Here is a 12781-nt window from a genome sequence, read left to right on the forward strand (position 1 = left end):
AATCTGCCATTTCCCATTTTGTAACAATTTCATACCAGTTGTAGCTCAAGCCTAAATATAAACTGGTCAGAGATCTAAAGCATTTGGTGTTGCATGCTGCAAAATTTGGACATTTAAACACGCAAGTCTGGGCATTGACTCACTTTTGGAGCCAGCCTCAAGTGGCCGTTAGAGGGAAAAGTCCAGCTTTTGGCATTGTGCACCCATTATAGCTTTCTTCTTCTTCTGTTATTTATCTATGCTAGGAGCAAAAAAATGGATTGCAAACATGTTTTTAACACCATCTTTGCTATGCAGCCCCAGAAGTTGTGTAGCACACATAGACTATCCATTAAAGTGGGCATAATTTGTTTTTCCTTCTCAACACCTAATTTATGGAGTGAGTCAAGGACACTCACTAGTTCCAACCATTTTCTGTTCTATCTTATGATAGTGAGAGCCAGTCGATCAGAAGAAAGTTGGCTTAAAATACTAAACTAAGGATTCAATAAAATTATGAGATAAATAATACTAAATTGATAATTTACTTTGAGTTGTGAATTCAATTCAATTCAATTCAATTTTATTTATATAGCGCCAAATCACAACAAAAGTCGCCTCAAGGCGCTTCATAGATACAGAGAAAAACCCAACAATCATATGACCCCCTATGAGCAAGCACTTTGGCGACAGTGGGAAGGAAAAACTCCCTTTTAACAGGAAGAAACCTCCGGCAGAACCAGGCTCAGGGAGGGGCGGCCATCTGCTGCGACCGGTTGGGGTGAGAGAAGGAAGACAGGATAAAGACATGCTGTGGAAGAGAGACAGAGGTTAATAACAGATATGATTCAATGCAGAGAGGTCTATTAATACATAGTGAGTGAGAAAGGTGACTGGAAAGGAAAAACTCAATGCATCATGGGAATCCCCCGGCAGCCTACATCTATTGCAGCATAACAAAGGGAGGATTCAGGGTCACCTGGTCCAGCCCTAACTATATGCTTTAGAAAAAAGGAAAGTTTTAAGCCTAATCTTAAAAGTAGAGATAGTGTCTGTCTCCCGAATCCAAACTGGAAGCTGGTTCCACAGAAGAGGGGCCTGAAAACTGAAGGCTCTCCCTCCCATTCTACTTTTAAATACTCTAGGAACAACAAGTAGGCCTGCAGAGCGAGAGCGGAGTGCTCTAATAGGGTGATATGGTACTACAAGGTCATAATTTTTATGGACAGGATTTCTAGGCGCAGCCAAGTGGCGGAGGGCTTTCGCTTTGGTGGCCTCAGAATCTCATCTCTGATTTTTGCGGATGATGTGGTTCTGTTGGCTTCATCGGGTGAGGGCCTCCAGCTCGCACTGGAGCGGTTCGCAGCCGAGTGTAACGCAGCGGGAATGAGGATCAGCACCTCCAAATCTGAGGCCATGGTTCTCAGCCGGAAAAGGGTGGAGTGCCCACTCCGGGTCGGGGATGAGTTCCTGCCCCAAGTGGAGGAGTTCAAGTATCTCGGGGTCTTGTTCGCGAGTGATGGGAGAAGGGAGCTGGAGATCGACAGACGGATTGGGGCTGCGGCTGCAGTAATGCGGACGCTGCACCGGTCAGTCATGGTGAAGAGGGAGCTGAGTGTAAAAGCGAAGCTCTCAATTTACCGGTCGATCTACGTCCCTACCCTCACCTATGGCCACGAGCTGTGGGTAGTGACCGAAAGAACGAGATCGCGGATACAAGCGGCGGAAATGAGCTTCCTCCGAAGGGTGGCTGGCCTCTCCCTTAGAGATAGGGTGAGAAGTCCGGCCATCCGGGAGGGGCTTAGAGTAGAGCAGCTGCTGCTCCACATCGAAAGGAGCCAGCTGAGGTGGTTCGGGCATCTGGCAAGGATGCCCCCTGGGCGCCTCCTGGGCGAGGTGTTCCAGGCATGTCCCACCGGGAGGAGGCCCCGGGGCAGACCCAGGACACGCTGGAGAGATTATATCTCTCGGCTGGCCTGGGAACGCCTTGGTATTCCCCCGGACAAGCTGGAGGAGGTGGCTGGGGAGAGGGAGGTCTGGACCTCTTTGCTTAGGCTGCTACCCCCGCGACCCGACCTCGGATAAGCGGATGAAGATGGATGGATGGATGGATGGATGGAGGTCATTAAGATAAGATGGGGCCTGATTATTTAAGACCTTGTATGTGAGGAGCAGGATTTTGAATTCAATTCTGGATTTAACAGGAAGCCAATGAAGGGAAGCCAAAACAGGAGAAATATGCTCTCTCTTTCTAGTCCCTGTCAGGACTCTTGCTGCAGCATTTTGGATTAGCTGAAGGCTTTTCAGTGAGTTTTTTGGACATCCTGATAATAATGAATTACAGTAGTCCAGCCTGGAAGTAATAAATGCATGAACTAGTTTTTCAGCGTCACTCTGAGACAGGATATTTCTAATTTTAGAGATGTTGCGCAAATGGAAGAAAGCAGTCTTACATATTTGTTTAATATGTGCGTTGAAGGACATGTCCTGGTCAAAAATGACTCCAAGGTTCCTCACCGCGTTACTGGAGGCCAAGGTAATGCCATCCAGAGTAAGAATCTGATTAGATACCATATTTCTAAGATTTTCAGGGCCGAGTACAATAACCTCAGTTTTATCTGAATTAAGAAGCAGAAAGTTAGCGGCCATCCAGGTCTTTATGTCTTTAAGACATTCCTGCAGTTTAACTAATTGGTGTGTGTTATCTGGCTTCATGGACAGATAGAGCTGGGTGTCATCTGCATAGCAGTGAAAATGTATGCTATGTCTTCTAATGATACTGCCTAAGGGAAGCATGTATAATGTAAACAGAATTGGTCCTAGCACTGAACCCTGTGGAACTCCATAATTAACCTCAGTGTGTGAAGAGGACTCTCCATTTACATGCACGAATTGGAGTCTATTAGATAGATATGATACAAACCACTGCAGCGCAGTACTTGTAATACCTACAGCATGTTCTAATCGCTCTAATAGGATATTATGATCAACAGTATCGAACGCTGCACTGAGGTCTAGCAGGACAAGCACAGAGATGAGTCCACTGTCAGAGGCCATAAGAAGATCATTTGTAACCTTCACTAAAGCTGTTTCTGTGCTGTGCTGAGCTCTGAAACCTGACTGAAACTCTTCAAATAAACCATTCCTCTGCAGATGATCTGTTAGCTGTTTGACAACTACTCTTTCAAGGATTTTTGATATGAAAGGAAGGTTGGAGATTGGCCTATAATTAGCTAAGACTGCTGGGTCTAGAGATGGCTTTTTGAGTAAAGGTTTAACTACAGCCAGCTTGAAGGCCTGTGGTACATAGCCGATTATTAGAGATAGGTTGATCATATTTAAGATCGAAGAATTAATTAATGGCAGGACTTCTTTGAGCAGTTTTGTAGGAATGGGGTCTAAAAGACACGTTGATGGTTTGGAGGAAGTAATTATTGAAGTTAACTCAGAAAGATCAATTGGAGAAAAAGAGTCTAACTTAATATCAATGGTACTAAGAGTAGCTGTAGATAATATTACATCTGTGGGATGATTATTGGTAATTTTTTCTCTAATGATAAAAATTTTATTTGTGAAGAAGTTCATGAAGTCATTACTAGTTAACGTTAAAGGGATGGTTGGCTCAAAAGAGCTCTGACTTTTTGTCAGCCTGGCTACAGTGCTGAAGAGAAACCTAGGGTTGTTCTTATTTTCTTCAATCAGTGATGAATAGTAAGATGTTCTGGCTTTGCGGAGGGCTTTCTTATAAAGCAGCAAACTATTTCTCCAGGCTAAATGATGATCCTCTAGATTTGTGACACGCCATTTCCTCTCCAGATTACGAGTCATCTGCTTTAGGGTACGTGTTTCAGAATTATACCACGGAGTCAGGTACTTCTGATTTGAGGCCTTAGTTTTCACAGGAGCTACAGTATCCAGAGTCGTACGTAGTGAGGAGGTGAAATTATTAACAAGATAATCGACCTCTGTTGGGGTAGCGTTCAGATAGCTGCTTTGCTCTGTGTTGGTACAGGGCATTGGAGATGATAACAGTGGGTGGATTATATTCTTAAACTTAGTTACAGTGCTTTCAGAAAGACATCTACTTTGATAAAGTCTACTCTTCACCGCTGTGTAATCAATTATTGTAAAAGTAAATGTTATCAGGAAATGATCAGACAGGAGAGGGTTTTCAGGAAACACTGTTAAATGTTCAGGTTCGATGCCATATGTTAAAACAAGATCTAGAGTGTGATTAAAGTGGTGGGTGGGTTCTTTTACATTTTGAGAGAAACCAATTGAGTCTAATAACAGATTAAATGCCATGTTGAGGCTGTCATTTTTAGCATCTACATGGATGTTAAAATCACCCACAATAATTATTTTATCTGAGCTCAGAACTAAATTAGATATAAAGTCTGAGAAATCAGACAGAAACTCTGTGTAAGGCCCAGGTGGACGATAGATGATAACAAGTAAGACTGGTTTCTGAGTTTCACAGCTGGGGTGGACAATGTTAAGCATCAGGCTTTCAAATGAATTAAAAGTCTGTCTTGGTCTTTCATTAATTAATAGGCTGGTGTGAAAAATTGCTGCCACACCGCCCCCTCGGCCTGTGCTTCGAGATTTCTGGTAGTTAGAATGGCTCGGGGGTGTTGATTCATTTAAACTAACATAATCATCCTGCTGCAACCAGGTTTCTGTAAGGCAGAGTAAATCAATTTGTTGATCAATTATTAAGTCATGTACTAACAGAGACTTGGAGGAGAGAGACCTAATATTTAATAATCCACATTTCACTGTTTTACTCTTTGGTTCAGATGTGGATACTGTATTGTTCTTTCTTTGTGATTGTTTATGTTTAAGTTGTTTGTTGCTGGTTTTTAGTTTGTTTTTTGTCTTTTTGGAAGCTGACACAGTCTCTATGGAGATGGGTTTTTGGGGGAGAGAAGCTGCAGAGAAGCGTGTAAGACTGCAACTCTGCTTCCTGGTCCCAACTCTGGATAGTCATATTTTGGGGGGTTTAATAAATTTGTCCATATTTCTAGAAATGAGAGCTGCTCCATCCAAAGTGGGATGGATGCCGTCTCTCCTAACAAGACCAGGTTTCCTCCAGAAGGTTTGCCAATTATCTATGAAGCCCACATCGTTTCTGGGACACCACTCAGACAGCCAGCAATTTAAGGAGAACATGCGGCTAAACATGTCACTCCTGGTCTGATTGAATCTTGCAAAGCTACTCTGGAAATGAGCAGAATGACTTCCTTTTAAACTGAATCCATATTGGAATGCATCTTAAGTATCCTTCAAAGGTTTAATGATACTTTCATTTCATCTTCTACAGTCTGTCCTTTATTATAAGAACGTAACGCTTCAAGTTACATTTACAGTATTAAAAATACTGTGTTATTTCCCCCCTTTTTTTGGAAACACTAATTCAGTCTGTACAGGGTCATGGTCATGCTGGCAGACAACAAGTAAACACAGACACAGCAGCTAAAAGCAATAAAAGCAGCTATGATAATGACACTCAGTTTATTCATAAGGGTGGAGCCAGGCTGCTGACATCTCCTGATCTGCTAAAAGAACATAAGGTTAATGTTTGCTTGACAACCAGTTTTTGTTGGCACAGTCGCCCACAGAAACTATGATCGTCTTCCACTTACAAGAAATCTGCTCAGAGAGCCTCCAAAAAGTTGTAGAAAAGGCTTAAAACGGACAGCGGCTGATATTTTTAATCTCTATTTAAAACTTTTTTTCTTTTTCTTTTGTTGCGTCTCCGTTTGAAGGTGTGTGAAAATGGTGTAAGATGAACATCATGTAGTTGGGGGAAATTAATAAAACAGCACACTGACACTGAGCAATAGTGGAGCAGTGGTTAGAACTGTTGCATCATATTAACAAGGTCATGGGTTCAAATCCACCATCTCAGAGGTTATAACAGGGGGTTTTACTCAGAAGTGAGAATAATGAGTTTCTTAACTGTTGTTATGTCCACTGACCTTTTAGCCTCTTCTTAGAAGAGAGCTGCTCTCCCTCCCTCCCTCTCTGTTCCAGGTTACCACACCCGTTTGCCACAGCAGAGCAGCATCAAGATCATTTGTGGAAAAGTACATATAGCTCTAGCAACAAGTGCTTCGCCCTCTCTTTTAACCATTAAGTGCTGGGAAGTGTTGCGTTAGTCCTGTCTAGCTTCAGTTGTTATTGAAGATTAAGGTGGCAAATTTGTGGGACGTAGTTTGTTTCTCCTGTTTTGTGGCCAGCCAGTGTGCCCCCTATACTTCACAGACAAGGGAGGGGTCGTAACACCTGTCTTTCTCACTTGATGGGAGAAAATGTTGCAAGTGGCACCAAGTGTAATTACATAGTTAATGAAATCACTGAAATAATACTCATCGTTCAAACACTTAGATAAACTATTAACGTGAGAACAGATTATTATTCATACATATCTGCTACACTGTAGAGTTACTGCATGAGCTGTGACAGATTTCCCGTATCTGTCGTTTGGGTAGCGGAGCCGAAACACAATTTAAAGATCCGAAAGTGCTCACACTTTGAATATGAGCCGATGCTGAGCACTGATGATTCTCACTGAACCGAACTAAAAGGAGAGCTCAGCATGAAAACGTGCTGAGCGTGGCAGAAACACAAACGTCTCCTATTACAGTGCGGTTGAAGCAAAACTTAAATCATCACTCTGCAACTTCGTCAAAACGACTCAGTCTGAGTTTTTTGAATCAATTTCTTAAGTGGTCAGTTCAATTAAAATCAACAAAGTCTTAAAACAAATGTTGCCACCTCTAAATAAGCACATTTTCTATGCAATAACTCTTGCATATCTAACTCACAGAAGTATACGGGGGTGGCTTGAAATGTTCCACTTTTTCATTCAAACTTTGAGTATTTTTGAGCCTTAGATTCTTGTTTTATCTTGGTTTATTCTGTGGATACTTTCATATCAAGAAAACAAATTCAAAGTCAAATTAAAACAAAGGGGAATATAAGTACCATCTGCGTAAATGCTTACACTCCCTGTGCCATATGTAACAAACTATTAAATATCTCAAATCTAAACTTTTACATATTATATAGCTACTATACCCAAACAAGAGTAGGTAAAAGTTTACCACTTCTAGAGATCTAGTCCTTTATAAGTTAATAAGTACATGATTTATCCATATGAAAAAGGTCAGGACAGAAAAAAAAGATTTCAATCGCTTTAAAAATCAGGGAGAAAAAAAGTCTTACACTCACTCCAATCGTCACCATAAATCGAAGCATCAAAATAATGGGCTATAACATAAACATTAAACAGCAATGATGTATAATGGCTGTGAGATGGAGTAACAGAAACAAGCTTTGGTGCTCTGGATGTTCAATCCAGTTTCTGATATGCACTGAAGGAAGATTCAAAAAGTGCATTTCAAGGGTCACATCACCATATGAGATGGGCTGCTGGTTAAAACAGGTTCTATCATATGAAAGGCCTCATTTTTACCTACAGTTTGTTACCCGGCTATCCTCCAGTTGTGATTCCATTCTAAAATAGGCATCGTTTAACACTTGCAAATAAAGCTGTGAAATGGAGAAACATCATCACTCCTCCTGTGTTTAGACATATTCATTAAGAAAATCAATTAATGTCATTTATTCAATGATCCATTTGTTCTCTTTTCTTTGCCCTCACCCTCCAATCAGTTGTTATAGATGGCTGGCCCTTCACAAGTCTGCCTCTGCTGGAGATCTCTTTCTGTTAAATGGGAGTTCTTCATCCCACTGTCACCAACTGCTGTTCAAAGTGGATTGATTGACTGATCTGATCCTCTTACCTGAAAGCAACTCTTATGAATTATTGCTACAAAAACAAAATTGAATTGGAAGGTTTTTAAAAGCTACGATCAGAAAAACAGCACTTTGTCTGCAAGTCTGAAAAAAATATAGTCTGAAATACTGTCTATTTACCATCTGAATGTGCAGCTAAAAGAGCCTCAATCGTACTGCATGTACGTGAGCAATTATTTCATGGTTTTATTATTAGAGCCAGGAATACCAGGCAGTTGTGGAGAGGCAGCACGTGTTGAACATCACAGTACAAATGTGTGCAAAGAGTGTATTCAAGGCTTTTCTCTTCATCATAAGAGTAACTGCAATGTGCAAGATGCCTTCGGGATACTTGGCATTTGGTCTGAGACAAGTCTCAGTTGGTCTCTGTGATCGGACTCAAAGAGTCAGTGTTGTCTGGCACTCGGCTCAAAAGGGAGCAGCTTGTTTGGTGGCTGTGTGTGCCGTCATGCTCATGGGGCGATAACTGTTACGTTCCCCTGAGGGGTCTAGGCGGTGAGGGGGGAGTAACAAAAAGTGACCGGGTTAGAAAAAGGACAGGTGAAGGAGGATCAGAGGGTCTCGTGTCTTTGGTTTCATGGTGCTTACGCTTCACACATTTTATCACAATGTCAGCCATGAAGATTTTATATGGTTAGGGGATTTTTGGAGTCAGATTAGATCAGGGTGAGAGGTTTGTTTGCACTTTAGATAGAACATGCCTCCATCAAGTGTGCTGGCTCTATCTGGAAACTTGAATCTGAGCCACACTAAATACCCTAAGGTTTATGGTCCAAAGTTTATAAAGTTTATGTTATAATTAGAAGTAATATAAAGCAAAAGGGTTGCACATTGGCACTTGTCACCTAGAATCTCAACTTGTAAAGTTCAGAGTTCACCTGTCATAAAAGAGTCTGACCTTTGAATCTACATTCCTGCAGCTTTTTATAAGCTCATAAAGAACAAAGACGCACAAAACAGGATCAAATATTCAGCGGGTATTTTAGATATTCTGATCACATCATGGAAAAAAGAAATCATGTGTATCAATTTGAAGTTAATATCTCTATATAATGTCATAAAATTACTTTCTACATGAAACAGTGGAACAAATCAAGACTATAAGAGAATTTAAAAACACAAACACCTTTCTCTAGGTGTAGAGGGCGTGGTGGAAAATCAAACCTGTATCGGTCCTCCATGGATAGCCACAAAGTAGCAATGATGAGATAAAGTTTAACTGCTAATACTCAAATAATTATATCTATATTACAGTAAAACTTGAACTTTATCCTTGTTTAGCACATCAAATGACCTGCATGTTTTCCATTCTTCATGGGTGTGCTCTGTGCTGTTCGTTTAGGGAGTACGATAATGCAAGAATGACCTAAACCACACTTCAAAGCCTCCTCTGTCTATCCCATCAGCAAAGCACCTTCTGGCACAGCTTCCTTATTAGCTTGTGTAATAGATTACAGTAAGACAGCAGCTGCAAGACTTCTGGGAAAACATTTAGAATCACACTGAAGCCTATCACCTTTTACAAAGTTTACCCGCTTTGTAAAATGCAGATTCAAGCGAGATAGAGTGATTTAAGATATAATGACAGCATATCATAGACTGAAGCTGAAATGTTATTATTCATTTCAAAAGCGCTTCCTTCCTTGCACTGCTGCGACAGTTATTTGAAGCTGTTTCAAAAGACCAGAAAACAAAGAAAAGATCAGGTTAAATACTCAAATGAAGAGACTCAAGAACACCTAAAAGCTGCACAGCTTTTTTACTTTATATAATTATATGGTTGTGATATGGTTATGCAAGGACCTGCACCCTGCAGAGTTTCCTTAAAAGGTTTTTGTTCAACATTGCAGATTTCATGTGAAACGATTGTGAAATGTCAAAGACTGCTTAGCAAGCTCTTTCTGTCAGAAAACTGAAACCTTTGGTAACCTCGTTACAAAACGGGTTTGGAGTTAAGCAGAATAGTGTGTGTGTGTGGGGGGGGGGGTAAATAGAAAAAAAAACAAGTTGTTTAAGTGGGGGCTTGGTATTGTACTTTTACCTTGTTTGATATATCAGGTGCTTGACAGTTTGGTGCCTCCCTTGTCCTTACTTACTTTGTATAATGTTTCTTATGGGCCTGGAGTCTTTTACTGTGCAGAATGCATGAAAACCTTTATTATTAAGTTTATTATTGTCTTGCTGAAACACATCTGTAGCATATGCTCCCCACAAACCTGTACACATCAGTTAGCATTAATGGTGCCTTCGCAGATGTACAAGTTATCTATGAAAAGTGTACTAATGACCACCCGCCACACCTTCACCAATGCTGATAACAAGCTAGCTGGTCCCTTTTCTGCAGCATCCATGGGACGTGTTTCCAGAGAAGGTGGCTGATAGCATTTCATGTTCTTTTTAGTCTTTGTTTTCCCTTTGCACGCTAAAGTTTGAATCTAAATTTTGGACTATGCTCACTGACAATGGTTTTTAGACGTCTTCCTGTTAAGATGTAGTTTAAATTGGGCCATCATATGGCAGACTAGGATGCCAAATACAAAAAAGACCAAAAGTAATTACACCAAAAATACTGAGTTGAAAAAAAGCATGGGAAATAGGCATAACAAAACTAACATGAAGGAAACTGGAGGTCAAGCAGATGAGGAAGGAAGATGTGACTAATCATGTCTAAATGCCTGAATGCACTGAGCTGCTGCCATGCAATTACATACTGCATTTAGAACAATGAGCATATGAGCAAGTAAACCTAGAACAAAGAGTGTACATTATTTAATAAAACTATAGCTCTGTCAGTTTCAGATTTTTACACATTCTCTTTTTACTGTTTTAAATCAAATGTGGAATTTTAATGACAAAGTGATAAAAAAAAACTTTGTTTGTTTGTTTTTTTTACCTCTATTTACTTTTTACACATTGTTCCAACCCAAAATGTGGTAGAGAACAACTTAACATGCCATTAAAAAAAATTAGTTATTTTGTTTTATTTTAATAACACAACAAAAGTCTGAATGGCACCTATGACGTTACACATGTTTGTCTAGAACCTGCAAAACAAAAGCCAAAAGCTCAAAGCGGTGGCTAATAGCATGTATAAATACATAAATGCCATCTTCCATTGTGTATCAGTAGCACATTCACCCTGAGACAGAATGATGCCAGCACGCTCTCCTGTCAACAAAGGAAGACGGGGAACCAGATGGAGAGTTGTTTCTGCTGCCTGGAAAACAGCAACGACACTTCAGGAGGGAGCGAATACTCCATGGACCTCTCTGACACCCAATTGTTTCCTGAGTTTCTGTGTCCGGCCTTCCGGACCGGAAACTTTTGGGCACCCCTCGGGGGCTTGCTTTGTATGTGTGTACTCATGTGTTCATGCACTCCACCGGGCGTTAGTGTGCGAGCGTGCTGTGGATGTGAGAGAGTGCAAATGAAGACGCAAAAAGTACACTGGCACGTTGCCCAGTGCTTTTTAAAGAAAGGGATGGGAAAGAAAGAAATGGAGCAGCTTTCAACACTGCCGGTAACAGCTGCTTATGTTGACCACAAGCTTCCAGGAAGGGAAGTGGCAGCTTTGACCTTTGACCTGACAAGATCCTCACTGAAATTATGCTCTATGTCTTCAGTAAAGTTAAAAAAGCAGAAAAGGAAACACGCTGAAAGAACCTAATGTGCTGCATAAATCCTTTAGTAAAGTTAAGGATTATAGCTGATCACTGGTGTATTGCACTGTATTACCCTGAGACTTTAGTGTGTCTATCACTTAGATTTATAAACTTACAAGGGCTGGAAAAAATACAGACAAGGGCCTACAACCTGCAAAAAAAAAAAAAAAAAGCAGCTGATTCTTAGTCACACAGCTTTAGTAGACAAAGATTCAAACCAATGACTGTATAAAGGGACAATGAACCCCAGTCTTTTATTGTTTAGTTTCTTAACACAATAGCTTTTCTGTCATATCTAACTTGTCAGGCTATTAAGGACTACAGGTGGAAATGTATTTATGATTATAATCTGGTTCAAAGCATCTTCTGCTTCTCATGACAGGAGGAGTTTGGTGTATGTGTGCTCTGTCCCAATCAAATAAACCCAGTAAACTAAAATAAATTACTAAAACCAAGCCAATTATGTGATATTACATTAAAATACCAGTTTATATTTCCGAGATTTAATTCAATTTCAGTGGCTTATGGTGGGATAAGGTGAACTGCTAACTCAATTTACCCCTTAGCTCACTCACAGCCCTTGGCTGCTGTTTTGGAAAAAGATGTAGCAGATGTTACATCTGGTACATCAAACTTTTACTCTGACAAGCCAAAAGGAAAAGTTTCTGAGTAAACTTATTAAAGTTTTAGTTACTCATAATGTTGTAGATTTTAAAATAGAAATATTCAGATTTACAATGCTGTGTTAGTGTTGATAAATTAGCTGGTCTCATCATTTAAGCGGGCTAATTCATGACTTGTAATTGATTTGGGACCAGTTATTAAGGATAGGAGCTGAAATATGTTTGAGTCTTAGGTGAATTCATTTATTTTATGCAGCACCGCCACCTGCTGCTCAAACTAATTAACTACCAGATAGAGAGATAGATCTTTGTCTAATATTAAACATTTATTTGATTATCTGAATAATGTAAGTGGGACAAGTATGCACAAAAAAATAATAATAAAAAATCATTTATGACTATTATAACATGTATCAGGAGCATGTCTTCATTCCTGAGTGCTGTAAAACAAGACCCAACTATACAAAGTTCGGAGATACTGGACATCAATCTAAAAGTGAGCTCGTCTGTCTATGGATCAGTGGAGGGAATGGGACTTTTTCACGAATATAAATTACGACTGAAAGAATCAAAAGGAGGCAGTAAGATAACATAAGGAGATGTAAAGTGCCAAGTGCCAACACCACAGAAGAAGAAGAACGTCCCTTGCTGAGGAGCTTGTATTTCCTAGCAACGCCCCTTGTTGCTAGGAAA

This window comes from Aulonocara sp. 'chitande type north' Nkhata Bay, linkage group LG19 (genome assembly GCF_057382095.1).
Source record: "Aulonocara sp. 'chitande type north' Nkhata Bay isolate Kocher_YH1m ecotype deep benthic linkage group LG19, A_spYH_male_GT1.1, whole genome shotgun sequence".
Lineage (NCBI taxonomy): Eukaryota > Metazoa > Chordata > Actinopteri > Cichliformes > Cichlidae > Aulonocara > Aulonocara sp. 'chitande type north' Nkhata Bay.